The sequence below is a fragment of the Arachis ipaensis genome, chromosome B5, assembly GCF_059453495.1.
Source record: "Arachis ipaensis isolate K30076 ecotype BB chromosome B5, ASM5945349v1, whole genome shotgun sequence".
In the NCBI taxonomy this organism is placed as follows: Eukaryota; Viridiplantae; Streptophyta; class Magnoliopsida; order Fabales; family Fabaceae; genus Arachis; species Arachis ipaensis.
In genome coordinates, this window is record NC_142440.1 from 36564655 (window position 1) to 36581367 (window position 16713).

Genomic DNA, 16713 nt, shown 5'->3' on the forward strand with positions numbered 1-16713 from the left:
CAAGTCTTGATAGTATCAAGCCAAGTCAACTCAAACAAATACAAAGCATTAACAAGAAACAAGGACCTTGTGATGTGATTATATTGACTTAAAAACCATGATGAACAAGCAACTCAATTCAATTCACTAAATTTCATGTGCACTCATAAAAGTTTTACCTAATATGAAACATGTAAATGTGCAAATCCAATTAGGTGCTAGTAATTGAAGGTAAAGTATGAGTGCATTGATGAAATTCAATCAAGAGGCAATCTAATCAACATTAAGCAAACATTTGCAACTTATTCAATTAACAAACAAATAAACTAAAACTAATATAATTACCAAAAAGAAAATGAAATGCAAACAAAACAAAGTAAAACAAGTAGAGAAGAGGGCAGAATAAAGAGAACAGAGGGGTGGAAGAAAGAAGAAGAGAAGAAGTAGAGAGAAGAGAAGAAAGGAAGTGTAGTGGTGAGAAAACAGGGGTGTGCGTGCGCAAAGGGTCGTGTGCATACGCACACTAGGTGAAACAGGGGAGGTGTGCGCTCGCACAAGGCGTGCGAATGCTCCAAGTGTAACAACCCTGATTTTCGAGTACATGAGATCTTTTCTGAAAGTACGGATTTCTCCGGAAGATCAGTAAAGGGAACACCTCTGTTATATCATCAAGCATCTCAATCCTCATTATCATTATGTCATCCTTAAGTTAGAACCTCCTCTGAGGCAAGCTCGAAAATGCAATCGCGAAGAACCTTGTTTTTGAACCGTATCGGTTGGCAGTTTTGATTCTGATTTTCTTTAATAGTCTCTGTTTGACGAACCGGACTCGATTCATGAGAGGAGAGAGATAATAGTATAATATTATCATTATATTAGTATTATAAAATGCTTGAATGATATTATAAGGTTACCTGGTCTGTTTTGTTAAAAACAGAAAATCGGTTTAACCGGGTTTACGGTTTACTGGTACAGCTTAGCACCAGCACTCTCTGATGACTTTAGCAATGCTAAGGACTCATTATACATGTTCTATTCTCATAATAAATATGTTACTAGTGTCATTTATGCTAGTAGCTCAGAAAATAATTTTTAGAGATGTTTTTATGAGTGTTTCGGTACACCTAGTTTTAGTAGTTGTACACCAGAGATACTTTAATATTATTTTAATCCACCTCCAAGCCAACCAATCACAACTTATCTTACACCCCCAAGACCTCCAAGGCTGTCTCATTTCATCATTTTGGCTGAAAATAACAAGAGAGAAAAGAGAGAAACTTTCTTGAACACTTAATCTTCAAAGCTTGATTTCTTTTGAACTAAAACTCAAATCAAAATTCTGATTTCACCAAAATGATCCTCTCTTCTTCCTCTACATAACCATGTAACTTATCAAGGATGGAAATAAGGTGAGATGGTTGTCTCCCTCCTATTTCAATTCGGTTTTCAAGGAAAACCATGCAAAACATGTGTTTTCTTGATGTTCTTCCTTAGGAATCATGCTTAACTTGACTTGAGGGCCAAGAAACGTGAATTTCCAGCAAGTCTAAGGTGAGATATCTCTTCCTAACATACTGAGTGAGATTTGGTCAGTTGAGAGTTTTTGGATTTAAAGTTGTTCTTGATGTGATTTAGGAGGAAAAAGTGCTAAAGGACCACCTGAAAGTCTAACTGAATTAGGAGCAGCAAAACCAGGTAGGGATTGACGAGTTTAATCTTGATTGATTGTGTTTGAGTTGTGTGATTATGATATGGTTTGGCTGTGCTTGAAATTGATTGTTTGTATGAGTAATTCTTGTTGAAATTTTGGTAAAATTTTGATGAAATTTGATGAAATTCAAACTTTAAAGTTCATGTTCTTGGGCAGATGGAAAAACGAAACCCTAAGCTTAAATTGAGGTTCAATTGGTGTTGAAATCATGTAGAAAAGATGGGGTTTTAGTGGCTGCAATTTTATTTTGAATTATGGTAAAAATCGGTTGCTGAAAAGACTGAAAACGGGTAAAAACAGAGAAAGAATCTGAAGAATTTATGAAGAACATGAAGAACACTTTGAGTGTGGTGAAAAACATTGAAGAACACCTTTTAGATCTTAGAAAGGGCAAGGGATTAAAATTTTTGGTGTTTAAGGGGTTATATGGTAATTTCTGGAAGTTAGGGTGGTAAAAGTAGAAATATTAAAAGTTACGGGTGGTAAAAAGTGAATTTTAAAGGTTAAAGGTTAAAGTAAAGTTAATTTTCGAAAATTTACTAATAAAATAATAAATAATAATAAAATATTAAATAATAATATTTAATTAAAAATAATATTTTAATAAAAATAATAAAATAATGCAGAAAAGGCAGTTTTCGTAAAAGCTTTAGAAAGACAACTTTAAGCGCAGAATCTCATAATTACCTTCATAAAAAACTTAGGGAGTGGTAAGAACATATTAGTGAGGCAAAGATAAATAAAAGATAAAAAGTTGAAGAAAAGATAAAAACTAAAGAAAAGTCTGTAAGGTTTTAATAACAGAAAAACAGACAGAAATTAGTGAACGAACTAGGGCAACATAGTTAGTCCTTGAGTTGCGACTAGGGTTAGGTATTATATGAAAAGTTAAACTGTTTCAATATAGACTTAATGAACCTATACTTGGAACAGGCAAACTATTCATACCGAAATTTACATAAACTTTAAATACATACGTTAAGCAGAGAAATCAGAGCAGAGTAGAGAAACATAGAAAACAGAGTAACCAGAGTAAAGTAAAGAGATAAAGAGAAAAAGAGTAATATAGATACAGATGAAAAGAGTAATCAGAGAAGAGAAAAGAGGTACAGAGAACAGAGTAATTAAAACAGAGTAAAGAGATACAGAGAAAAGAGAAACCAGAACAGAGTAAAGAGATATAAAGAGAAGAGTAATATAATAAAGAGCTATATATATATTATGTTGCTTAATGCAACCCAAGAGATATTATATATATATTTGTTGCTTAATGCAACTCAAGAGATGTTTGTTTATTTATCTGTTGCCCTAAGATAACCCAAGAGTAATTTTCCGTTCCCAAGAGTATATTTCCTGCGAGTAGAAAGAAGAGGCTGTCTCAATAGAGCTGCTAATAATTATATGCGCATTTATTTGAACGGAAAATCGTATCCGGGAAATCGTGAACTCATGACCGGATAAAGGTCGGGAATGCAGGTGCTAACCGACACATGAGCTTATGGCCTGCGCTAGGGCTAGACATGCATCATTCTTGTCTGCGCATCATTCTCTGTTGCATTCCTTTCTGTGTGTGATCTACTTCTTTATGTTTATCTGCTTGTATGCCATTTCTGTGTTTTATTTTCTTGTATTCTTTTGTTTGTGTTCTATTTTCTGTTGTCTCTACTTTCTCTTCCTATCTTTATTTTCTGTTTACTGCTGCACTATATTATGTTATCCGTCTACTAATCAACCCCAAATAAATGAACGTAACTAATAACCCCGACCCTACTGAGAACTCCCCAGTTCTTACCCCTTCTCTCTCCCTTTCCCCCTTCAGATGGAAGTAAGAGTTTCTTTTCGTAGTTCGCTGACGATTGTACGCAAAAAGGGATTCCACTCTAGGCAGTCTTCTGAGTCTAGGGTGAATATCATTCTCTGATTATATGAATATACTGTGAGACCAGCCAACGTCTGCACCTCGTTCGTATGCGCACTTTAACCTAAATCCTGTGTACGAGATTCCTATTGTGTGGCTACTTCATGAGGTACCAGAGAGACGTCCTGTGGAAAAGTCTGATCGTGCAGAAGAGTAGCAGATGATGTTCTATCTTTTGATGACGTTCCACTTGACTTGAGTTTTGAAGACCTAGAACGTACTTTCCCTCGCTTTAGTAGTTTAGAGGGACTAGGTGAGTATAGAGTATAGGCTAGCCTAGGTGCCAGCTTAGGGACCTCTTGAACAGGTCAGGACCTGGGATGTTGTATGTATATATATGTATATAGATATTATTTAGCTATATCTAGGGGTGTTCTAACTAACAGTCTATATGCTAATAAAGGCTGAATCACCGAATGTTGTCAACTACTTGTGATGTATTTTTGTGTGGTTGTTTATAACTGTTTTATCTGTTATTACTTGTGAATTGATTATAAATGATTCTGTCTATTAATCCAAACGTTTTCAAAAAAAAAATATACACCACGCAAATTAACTACGCGTCTAACAACGAATCAGGCTCATATGATAAATAATAGATAATAATTAGGAAGACAAATTGGTAGCGCTCAGTTTTTGGTATGATCTAGACATATTGAAAATTGGGTCATTACAATTTGGTATCAGAGCAGTTCGTTCTCAGTAGAGCCTAGGGAGTGGACTGACTATGCTTCATTGCATACTCTGTTGTGTGTCTCATGCGTATAGGATATCCCAGTGATATATGTTGCATGATTGTCTCTGTGTTTTCATTTTGGGAATGTTCACACTTGACTTGAAGTGTTAAGACTGATCACCTTAACAATGATTGTTTGGTGTGAACAAGACTACAATGGGTTCATGGAGACAAGGCGTACGGGAAGGAATTCCTAATGTTAACTACGAGAGGGAATAGGAAACGTTTATGGCTACCATGAACAACGCGGCTAAAGTAGTGCGTGAAGCTGCGGTAACAGCGGCTAGGGCTGTTGAACATCTTGGAGTGAGAAATGGGAAAGATGACAATAACTTGGGGCATTTCGAAAGACCTATGACCCTTGCGACTTTTCTGAAGGTTAAACCGCCTAATTTTAAAGGCACACTCGTTGCGACGGATGCTGACAACTGGTTTCGATCTATTGAACGATCACTGCGAGCGCAACATATTCCGGAAGGACAACACGTGGAGTTTGCTACTTATATGCTCGAGGGAGAAGCTGAGTACTGGTGGCAGGGGATACAGCGACTGCTACAACCGAATGAAAATGACATTCCTTAGGATATCTTTAGGGACGAATTTTATAAAAAGTATTTTCTGGGAGCAGTGCGTGATGCTAAAGAGATAGAGCTTATGCAGCTGAGGCAAGGGGATATGACTGTTGCTGAGTATGCTCGTAATTTCGATGACTTGTGTCATTTCTCTAAGATCTGTCAAGGGAATCCTGCTGACTTTGAAGAATGGAAGTGCTTGAAATTTGAAGGAGGCCTTCGTGATGATCTGATAAGTTCAATAGTTCCGCTGGAGATACGTAATTTTGCTGAATTAGTTAACAAGAGCAAGTTAGTGGAAGAATGTATTAAGAAAGTGACTGTGGCCAAGGTGAGTCGCCAAGGATTTTCACCAAGGTGTCTTAGCAATCATCAGGCAGCTGGGAGAAGGGTGCATTTTAAAGCGTGTGGCATACGACAGCATAAGAACCTACAAGTTGAAATGATTTGACATATCAAGCATCACCGGTTCAGATCGTAGAAAGAAGTGATAAGCAGCTAAAAGGCAAGACTGTTCGCTTAGTCAAAGTAGCATGGGAACCAAGAGGAGAGGAAGAGCACACTTGGGAACTGGAAGATAAAATGAAAGCTGATTACCCGCATTTATTCCTAGGTAACTGAAATTTTGAGGGCAAAATTTTCTTTTAGGAGGGTAGAATGTAACAACCCTGATTTTCGAGTACATGAGATCTTTTCTGAAAGTACGGATTTCTCCGGAAGATCAATAAAGGGAACACCTCTGTTATATCATCAAGCATCTCAATCCTCATTATCATTATGTCATCCTTAAGTTAGAACCTCCTCTGAGGCAAGCTCGATAATGTAATCGCGAAGAACCTTATTTTTGAACCGTATCGGTTGGCAGTTTTGATTCTGATTTTCGTTAATAGTCTCTGTTTGACGAACTGGACTCAATTCATGAGAGGAGAGAGATAATACTATAATATTATCATTATATTAGTATTAGAAAATGCTTGAATGATATTTTAAGGTTACCTGGTCTGTTTTGTTAAAAACAGAAAATCGATTTAACCGGGTTTACGGTTTACTGGTACAGCTTAGCACCAGCACTCTCTGATGACTTTAGCAATGCTAAGGCCTCATTATACATGTTCTATTCTCATAATAAATATGTTACTAGTGTCATTTATGCTAGTAGCTCAGAAAATAATTTTTAGAGATGTTTTTACGAGTGTTCCGGTACACCTAGTTTTAGTAGTTGTACACCAGAGATATTTTAATATTATTTTAATCCACCTCCAAGCCAACCAATCACAACTTACCTTACACCCCCAAGACCTCCAAGGCTGTCTCATTTCATCATTTTGGCCGAAAATAACAAGAGAGAAAAGAGAGAAACTTTCATGAACACTTAATCTTCAAAGCTTGATTTCTTCTGAACTAAAACTCAAATCAAAACTCCAATTTCACCAAAATGATCCTCTCTTCTTCCTCTACATAACCATGTAACTTATCAAGGATGGAAATAAGGTGAGATGGTTGTCTCCCTCTGATGAGTGGATAATTTATACGCTTTTTGGCATTGTTTTTAGTATGTTTTTAGTAGAATCTAGTTATTTTTAGGGATGTTTTCATTAGTTTTTATGTTAAATTCACATTACTGGACTTTACTATGAGTTTATGTGTTTTTCTATGATTTCAGGTATTTTCTGGCTGAAATTGAGGGACTTGAGCAAAAATCAGATTCAGAGGTTGAAGAAGGACTGCTGATGCTGTTGGATTCTGACCTCCCTGCACTCAAAATGGAATTTCTGGAGCTACAGAACTCAAAATGGCACGCTTCCAATTGCGTTGGAAAGTAGACATCTAGGAATTTCCAGCAATATATAATAGTCCATACTTTGCCCAAGTTTATATGACACAAACTGGCGTTCAACGCCAGCTCTCTCCCCAATTCTGGCGTCCAGCGCCAGAAACAAGTTGCAAAGTGGAGTTCAACGCCCAAAATGGCACAAAAGGTGGCGTTCAACTCCAAGAATGACCTCTCCACGTGTAGACTTCAAGCTCATCCCAAGCACACACCAAGTGGGCCCCGGAAGTGGATTTATGCATCATTTACTTACTTTTGTAAACCCTAGTAGCTAGTTTATTATAAATAGGTCTTTTTACTACTGTATTAGACATCTTTGGATGCCTAGTTCTTAGATCATGGGGGCTGGCCATTCGGCCATGCCTGGACCTTTCACTTAGGTATTTTCAACGGTAGAGTTTCTACACTCCATAGATTAAGGTGTGGAGCTCTGCTGTTCCTCATGAATTAATGCAAAGTACTACTGTTTTTCTATTCAATTCAACTTATTCCGCTTCTAAGATATTCATTCGCACTTCAACATGAATGTGATGAACGTTACAATCATCATCATTCCCCCACGAATGCGTGCCTGACAACCACTTCCGTTCCATCTTAGATTGGATGATTATCTCTTGGATATCTAATACAGGGGACCGAGTCTGAGTTATTAGTGTCTTCGTGGTATAAGTTAGAACCCATGGATGGCCATTCCTGAGATCCGGAAAGTCTAAACCTTGTCTGTGGTATTCCGAGTAGGATCTGGGAAGGGATGGCTGTGACGATCTTCAAACTCGCGAGTGCTGGGCGTAGTGACAGATGCAAAAGGAGGGTGAATCCTATTCCAGTATGATCGAGAACCTTAGATGATTAGCCGTGCCGTGACAGAGCATTTGGACCATTTTCACAAGAGGATGGGATGTAGCCATTGACAACGGTGATGCCCTTACAGAAAGCTTGCCATAGAAAGGAGTAAGACTGATTGGATAAAGACAGCAGGAAAGCAGAGGTTCAGAGGAACGAAAGCATCTCTATACCTTTATCTGAAATTCTCACCAATGATTTACATAAGTATTTCTATCCTTATTTTATTATTTATTTTTGAAAACTCCATAACCATTCTATATCCGCCTGACTGAGATTTACAAGATGACCATAGCTTGCTTCATACCAACAATCTTCGTGGGATCGACCCTTACTCGCATAAGGTTTATTACTTGGACGACCCAGTGCACTTGCTGGTTAGTTGTGCGAAGTTGTGATAAAAATTTGAGATTACAATTGAGCGTACCATGTTGATGGCGCCATTGATGATCACAATTTCGTGCACCACCCTCCTATTTCAATTCGGTTTTCAAGGAAAACCATGCAAAACATGTGTTTTCTTGATGTGCTTCCTTAGGAATCATGCTTAACTTGACTTGAGGGCCAAGAAACGTGAATTTCTAGCAAGTCTAAGGTGAGATATCTCTTCCTAACATACTGAGTGAGATTTGGTCAGTTGAGAGTTTTTGGATTTAAAGTTGTTCTTGATGTGATTTAGGAGGAAAAAGTGCTAAAGGACCACCTGAAAGTCTAACTGAATTAGGAGCAGCAAAACCAGGTAGGGATTGACGAATTTAATCTTGATTGATTGTGTTTGAGTTGTGTGATTATGATATGGTTTGGCTGTGCTTGAAATTAATTGTTTGTATGAGTAATTCTTGTTGAAATTTTGGTGAAATTTTGATGAAATTTGATGAAATTCAAGCTTTAAAGTTCATGTTCTTGGGCAGCTGGAAAAACGAAACCCTAAGCTTAAATTGAGGTTCAATTGGTGTTGAAATCATGTAGAAAAGATGGGGTTTTAGTGGCTGCAATTTTATTTTGAATTATGGAAAAAATCGGTTGCTGAAAAGACTGAAAAACGGGTAAAAACAGAGAAAGAATCTGAAGAATTTATGAAGAACATGAAGAACACTTTGAGTGTAGTGAAGAACATTGAAGAACACCTTTTAGATCTTAGAAAGGGCAAGGGAGTAAATTTTTTGGTGTTTAAGGGGTTATATGGTAATTTCTGGAAGTTAGGGTGGTAAAAGTAGAAATATTAAAAGTTACGGGTGGTAAAAAGTGAATTTTAAAGGTTAAAGGTTAAAGTAAAGTTAATTTTCGAAAATTTACTAATAAAATAATAAATAATAATAAAAATAATAAAATAATACAGAAAAGGCAGTTTTCTGTAAAAGCTTTAGAAAGACAACTTTAAGCGCAGAATCTCATAATTACCTTCATAAAATACTTAGGGAGTGGTAAGAACATATTAGTGAGGCAAAGATAAATAAAAGATAAAAAGTTGAAGAAAAGATAAAAACTAAAGAAAAGTCTGTAAGGTTTTAATAACAGAAAAACAGACAGAAATTAGTGAACGAACTAGGGCAACACAGTTAGTCCTTGAGTTGCGACTAGGGTTAGGTATTATATGAAAAGTTAAACTGTTTCAATATAGACTTAATGAACCTATACTTGGAACAGGCGAACTATTCATACCGAAATTTACATAAACTTTAAATACATACGTAAGCAGAGAAATCAGAGCAGAGTAGAGAAACATAGAAAACAGAGTAACCAGAGTAAAGTAAAGAGATAAAGAGAAAAAGAGTAATATAGATATAGATGAAAAGAGTAATCAGAGAAGAGAAAAGAGGTACAGAGAACAGAGTAATTAAAACAGAGTAAAGAGATACAGAGAAAAGAGAAACCAGAATAGAGTAAAGAGATATAAAGAGAAGAGTAATATAATAAAGAGCTATATATATATATATATATATGTTACTTAATGAAACCCAAGAGATATTATATTATATTATATTATATATATATATGTTGCGTAATGCAACCCAAGAGATATTATATATATATTTGTTGCTTAATGCAACCCAAGAGATGTTTGTTTATTTATCTGTTGCTCTAAGGCAACCCAAGAGTAATTTTCTGTTCCCAAGAGTATATTTCCTGCGAGTAGAAAGCAGAGGCTGTCTCAATAGAGCTGCTAATAATTATATGCGCATTTATTTGAACGGAAAATCGTATCCGGGAAATCGTGAACTCGTGACCGGATAAATGTCGGGAATGCAGGTGCTAATCGACACATGAGCTCATGGCCTACGCTAGGGCTAGACATGCATCATTCTTGTCTGTGCATCATTCTCTGTTGCATTCCTTTCTGTGTATGATATACTTCTTTATGTTTGTCTGCTTGTATGCCATTTCTGTGTTTTATTTTCTTGTATTCTTTTGTTTGTGTTCTGTTTTCTGTTGTCTCTACTTTCTCTTCCTATCTTTATTTTCTGTTTACTGCTGCACTATATTATGTTATCCGTCTACTAATCAACCCCAAATAAATGAACGTAACTAATAACCCCGACCCTACTGAGAACTCCCCAGTTCTTACCCCTTCTTTCTCCCTTTCCCCCTTCAGATGGAAGTAAGAGTTTCTTTTCGTAGTTCGCTGACGATTGTACGCAAAAAGGGATTCCACTCTAGGCAGTCTTCTGAGTCTAGGGTGAATATCGTTCTCTGATTATATGAATATACTGTGAGACCAGCCAACGTCTGCACCTCGTTCGTATGCACACTTTAACCTAAATCCTGTGTACGAGATTCCTATTGTGTGGCTACTTCATGAGGTACCAGAGTGACGTCCTATGGAAAAGTCTGATCGTGCAGAAGAGTAGCAGATGATGTTCTATCTTTTGATGACGTTCCACTTGACTAGGTGAGTATAGAGTATAGGCTAGCCTAGGTGCCAGCTTAGGGACCTCTTGAACAGGTCAGGACCTGGGATGTTGTATGTATATATATGTATATAGATATTATTTAGCTATATCTAGGGGTGTTCTAACTAACAGTCTATATGCTAATAAAGGCTGAATCACCGAATGTTGTCAACTACTTGTGATGTATTTTTGTGTGGATGTTTATAACTATTTTATCTGTTATTACTTGTGAATTGATTATAAATGATTCTGTCTATTAATCCAAACGTTTTCAAAAAAATATATATATATATATATATATACACCACGCAAATTAACTACGCGTTTAATAACGAATCAGGCTCATAAGACAAATTGGTAGCGCTCAATTTTCGGTATGATCTAGATATATTGAAAATTGGGTCGTTACACCAAGCAGAGAGGGGATCAAGACGTGTGCGTGCACACGGCGTGCGCACAGAAGGCTTCTCTCTTTTTTTTTTAACATGACATGTAAAGGATCACGTGTGCGCGCACACACAGGTTCGTGCGCGCGCACAGAGCATAAGGGGCAGGGGTTCCCACGCATAGGCTGTGCCAACGCTCCCACCAGAATGGTTGTAAGTTGGCATGCGGACGATCACGTCTGTGCGGCCACACAAAAAACGCGAAAATGGGCATGTGTGCGTACGCACGTGTGGGTGCGTGATAAACCCCATTTTTAGGGTTTATCATGTCTAGATTTTAAGGGTTTTATCGATGATCTTCCACACTTATTCACATAAAACTGCATGATTTTATGTTCCTCTCCCCACTTTGCCTCATAAATGAAACACATGCTTCTTTTGCATCAAAATTGATATATTGTAATCCTTCTCTATTACCATTCGATGCCTTTATCTGTTTGTTAAGTGGTTTCAGAAGTTATAAGGCAAAAATGGCTGAGAAGAGTGAAGGAAGCATGCATGAATAGAAGGAGCATGGAATAAAGCAAGTTTTAAAACTTGTGCATGTGCGCGCACGCCCACCGTGCGCATACGTGCGGATGTGTACCCCCAGAGCTGGCTAGATGGAGCCGAGACGAGAAGCTGACGCGTCTACATGGCTGGGCCATAATTCCTTTGACGCGCACTCGCACTGCACGCCTGCGCATAGGTCGCGAAAAACCCCAAGTGCGCGTACGCATACAGTGCGCGTACTCGCCGATGTGCACACGTGATTTTTTAAGAAGAAAATATGACCAGCGATTTCAAGGAGTCCCAGGCCCTGTTTTGGAGCAGAATTTTGGAGGGAAAAGCTTAAGAAGACCAAGGATTAGGGGTGTGGAAACAATTAGTCATAATTCTAGATATTTTGGGTAGTTAGTTACATTTTGCTTTTAGAGTGAGAAACTCCAACTTCTCTATAGGATTTCACTTTCTCCATTGCAATTCTCCTTTGATTTCTTGGTGAGATCCATTGCTAATTCACTTTTTCTTTGATACAAGTTGTAGATCTACTCTTCTTCTACTCTCAATTAGTGTTCCTTTGATTCTATCTCTTGGATCTAGATTTGTTACTTTGTTACTTTGAATTTTGGTTAATGAATTGAGGAATTTCATTCAATTGCTTGATTGTAGATGATTGTTTGGATTAGTTAGCTTTAGTTTAATTCTTCTCTCTCAATTTCATCATGTCTTCTATAATTGCCTATCAATTGTTTGTGAAAATGACAAACCTAGCTATGGAGTAGATTTTTCTTACTTGGCTTAGGGGTTGAGTTATTGGAGACACTTGAGTAGTGGATATCAATTGTTGATTAAGAATTGAGAGTTGCTAATTGACTTGGAGTGCACTAAAGCTAGACTTCCCTAGGGTGAGACTAGGACTTGTGACTCAAGTTAATTATTCTCACTTGACTTTCCTCCATTATTAGGGAGTTAACTAAGTGAAGCAAGAATAAACTCTTATCACAATTGAAGGAAACTATGATGATGAAACTTCCATTACTTACCCTTAGCCAAGGCTTTTATCTCAATTGATTGTTGTCTACTTTTGTTAGCTTAAATTCTTGCACCAACTCTCAAAACCACAAAAGACTTCCTAATCAATGATGTGCATTCTAAGGCAATTCCTAGGGAGAATGACCCAAGATCAATACTCTCGGTCATAGATTTTAGAATTGTTTGATGCAATATTTGCGTGTTTGTTAGACTATACTCACGATTGGATTCATTGATAATCTCTAACCGGCATAAGAATAATTTGGTTCATCAAAATGGCGCAGTTACCGGGGAAGTTGCTTATGTGTGCCATGTTGTTGATTAGTGTGAATATGTTGATATGTACATACTTGCATTTCTCTCTTGAGTGTGTGTTTGTTTGATTGTTAGCTAGGATTAATCTTTGCTTATATACTACTTGATGTCATGAGCTTTTCATCTCCTTCATTGTATGACACGTTCACTACCGAATCCGAGCTTAGCACCATTTGATTGGGAAATTGAAAGAACTTTACTTCACATTAGGCAAGCTCGGAGGCGGTTAACCTTTGAGGAAGGTGAAAAGGTTTTTACCAATTCACCAAGCATATCCGAAGCGTCATTCGAAGAAGGCATTGACTACTCTTCCGTTGATACTACTAATAGTTCTTCTTTTGATCTAGGTTTTGACACCATAGCCGCTCCAAGGAGAGTTACTCTCAAGGAAGTAGGTGCACCGGACTTTGTCCTTCAACCTCTTCATGTACTCCATCCCAACTTGAATGCAAACTTTGAACTCAAGACCGCTCTCATCAATTTTCTACCAAAGTTCCATGGACTTCCTGCACAAGATCCAATTAGACACCTCAAGGACTTTCATGGTGTATGCTCGACCACTAGGCGGGAAGGATCCGATGAAGTGGCCATATGGTTGTTTGCCTTCCCTTTCTCTCTTGAGGGAAGAGCTAAGGAGTAGTTTTATACCTTGCCTAGTGATGTTGTCTCCGATTGGGGAACAATTCACAAGGGAACAATCTCAACCAAGGGTACCCCCAACAAGGAGGTAAGGACAATCGAGGTAACCAAAGATGGAACAACAACACTCTACAAAACCGATACTCACAAAACCCTCCAAACCAACAACCAAACCAAGGAAGGAACTACCAAACCTACATACCACCTCATAGACAACCACCCCAACCCAACCAATCACAAGCACCACAAATCACCTATCCTTCTGCTTCTCTAAATCAAGATGACACACTCCGGTCAATACTCCAAGGGCAAAAAGAACTCTAAAATACACTCAAGTCTCAATGGTCTTACTTCCACCCTCCAAGCCCTCATTGCTCATATGGAGCCACCTTCTACCTCCACTCCTCAAGCTCCAAATTCTAGCGCCATACCTGCTCAACTTCTACCCAACCCCAAGGGTGGCATCAACGCCGTAACCTTGAGGTCCAGAACTCAATTGAAAGAGATGGACTCAAAGGCACCTAGCCCAATGGTAGTTACTCAAGAGGAGGACGGAGTTGAGATAGAAGAAATAGAAGAGGAGGAGGAAGCACATGTGATAGTTGAAGATGAAGACCCTCGACCAAGGAGTGAAGTCCCTAGAAAGGAGCAAGTCTTAGAGGAAGTGGCTCAACCAATCCCATTTCCCACATTGGCAAGAAAGACTAAGAAGCGTGTAGAACTTGACCCAAAAATGATAGAGATGTTCAAGAAAGTGGAGGTAACTATCCCTCTCTTTGATGCTATACATCAAGTGCCTAAATATGCGAAATTTCTTAAGGACTTGTGTATGAACAAAGATAGAATTCATGAGTTAGAAACTATTCCGTTGGGGAGTTTTATTTCAGCTTTGATGGGAGCCATTCCGGAAAAGTGTGTTGATCCGGGCCCTTGTTTAGTCTCTTGTGTCATTGATGGAGTCCAATTCATTGATTGTATGTGTAACCTTGGTGCATGCATTAGCATTATGCCTCTTTCTGTTTATCATATATTGAAGCTCCCACCGTTGAAGCGGTCGGTGGCTAAGTTTGTCTTGGCGGACAAGAGCATAATAACCGTGACGGGTATTGCAGAAGATGTGTTGGTCAACATAAAGGGTTTGATATTTCCAATTGATTTCCATATCATTGAGATGCCACTAAGTGAATCCGAAAGGACATCATCTATTCTACTTGAAAGGCCATTTTTGAGGACCTCTAGATTCAAGTTAGATGCCCATTCGGGAACTTACTCGTTTGAGATAGACAGGAGAGTTGTAAGTTTTAGCCTAGAAGAAGCAATGAGGCACCCACCGGAGAACCACTCCATATTCCGGTGTAACTTAATTGACAACATTGTGGCCGAAGTGCATTATGCAAAGCAAGATGAGAAACATATGGTTGATGAAGATAGTGAAGATCCAAGTGAAGAAGTTCAAGTGACAAGCCAAGAGCAAAAGCTAGAATTAAAGCCACTACCGCCCCACCTAAAGTACTCATACCTTGATGAAGCCCACAAGTTCCCGGTGATTATAGCAAGGGAACTTAATCCTCAACAAGAAGAGAAGTTACTATGTGTTTTAAGGAAGAACAAAAGAGCAATAGGGTGAAGCTTGGTGGATTTAGTGGGGATAAGTCCCCAAGTATGTGAGCACCGAATCTTTTTAGAAGAAGAAGCTAAACCCGTTAGACAACCTCAAAGACGATTGAATCCTACCATTTTGGAGGTTGTCAAAAAGGAGGTGACCCGATTACTCGAGGCGAACATCATCTACCGCATTTCGGATAGTGAATGGGTGAGTTCCGTTCAAGTTGTGCTAAAGAAATCCAGGATAACCATAATCAAGAATGAAAACGGGGAGCTCATAGCAACACGGGTGCAAAACTCTTGGCGAGTATGCATAGACTACCGAAGGTTGAACTCGGCCATTAGAATAGATCATTTTTCACTTCTGTTTATCGATCAAATGCTCGATCGATTATCCGGTAAATCTCATTATTGCTTTTTAGATGGCTATTCGGGGTACTTCCAAATACACATTGCTCTAGAGGACCAAGAAAAAACAATATTTACTTGCCCCTTTGGAACTTATGCCTATAAGCGTATGCCATTCGGCCTATGCAATGCACCGCCAACTTTCCAAAGGTGCATGATGAGCATATTTGTGGATTTTCTAGAGCAATGCATGGAGGTATTCATGGATGACTTCATAGTATATGGTGATTCTTTTGATCATTGTTTGGATAACCTTGAAAAAGTTTTAGAAAGATGTACTAAAACCAACCTTGTCTTGAATTTTGAGAAGTGCCATTTCATGGTTAGGCAAGGCATTGTTTTAGGACATATTGTTTCCAAAGATGGTATTTCTGTAGATCCAGCAAAGATCAATGTTATATCTAGCTTGCCTTACCCCTCTTCCGAGAGGGAAGTCCGCTCTTTCCTTGGACATGCAGGATTTTATTGTAGGTTCATAAGGGACTTTAGTAAGATAGCATTGCCTCTATCAAGATTGTTGTAAAAGGATATTGAGTTTGATCTAAGCAAGGAATGCATGGAGGCTTTTGACAAACTCAAAGTAGCATTGACCCAAGCTCCCATCGTGCGAGGGCCGGATTGGAGTCGACCATTCGAAATAATGTGTGATGCTTCAAATTTTGCCGTGGGAGCCGCGTTAGCACAATGCGAGGGTAAGAATCCATATGTCATAGCTTATGCATCAAAAACATTAGATGGAGCCCAATCCAACTACACTACCACCGAAAAAGAACTATTGGCCATAGTTTTTGCCTTGGATAAGTTTCGAGCATATCTACTTGGTTCAAAGGTGGTAGTTTACTCGGATCAAGCGGCGTTAAAGTATTTGTTGGCTAAGAAGGAATCCAAACTGAGATTAATTAAATGGGTTTTATTGTTGCAAGAATTTGACTTGGAAATCAAGGATAGGAGTGATACGCAAAACTAGTGGCGGACCACTTAAGTCGCCTTGAACACACCAAAGGCGATACCACTCCTATTAATGATTCCTTTCCCTTTGAGGGCCTGCATGCAATCTCGGAAACCATTCCTTGGTATGCACCAATCACCAATTACTTGGTATCTCGCTCTTTTCCTCCTAATCTCTCCAAACATCAAAGGGATAAGCTAAAAAGCGAATCCAAATACTATGTGTAGGATGACCCATACCTTTGGAGATGTGAGGGGGGGGGGATCAAGTAATTTGGAGGTGCATTCCACAAACTGAATTCCACCCAATCTTGGAAGCTTGCCACTCCTCCGAAGGAGGCGGCCATTTTGGACCT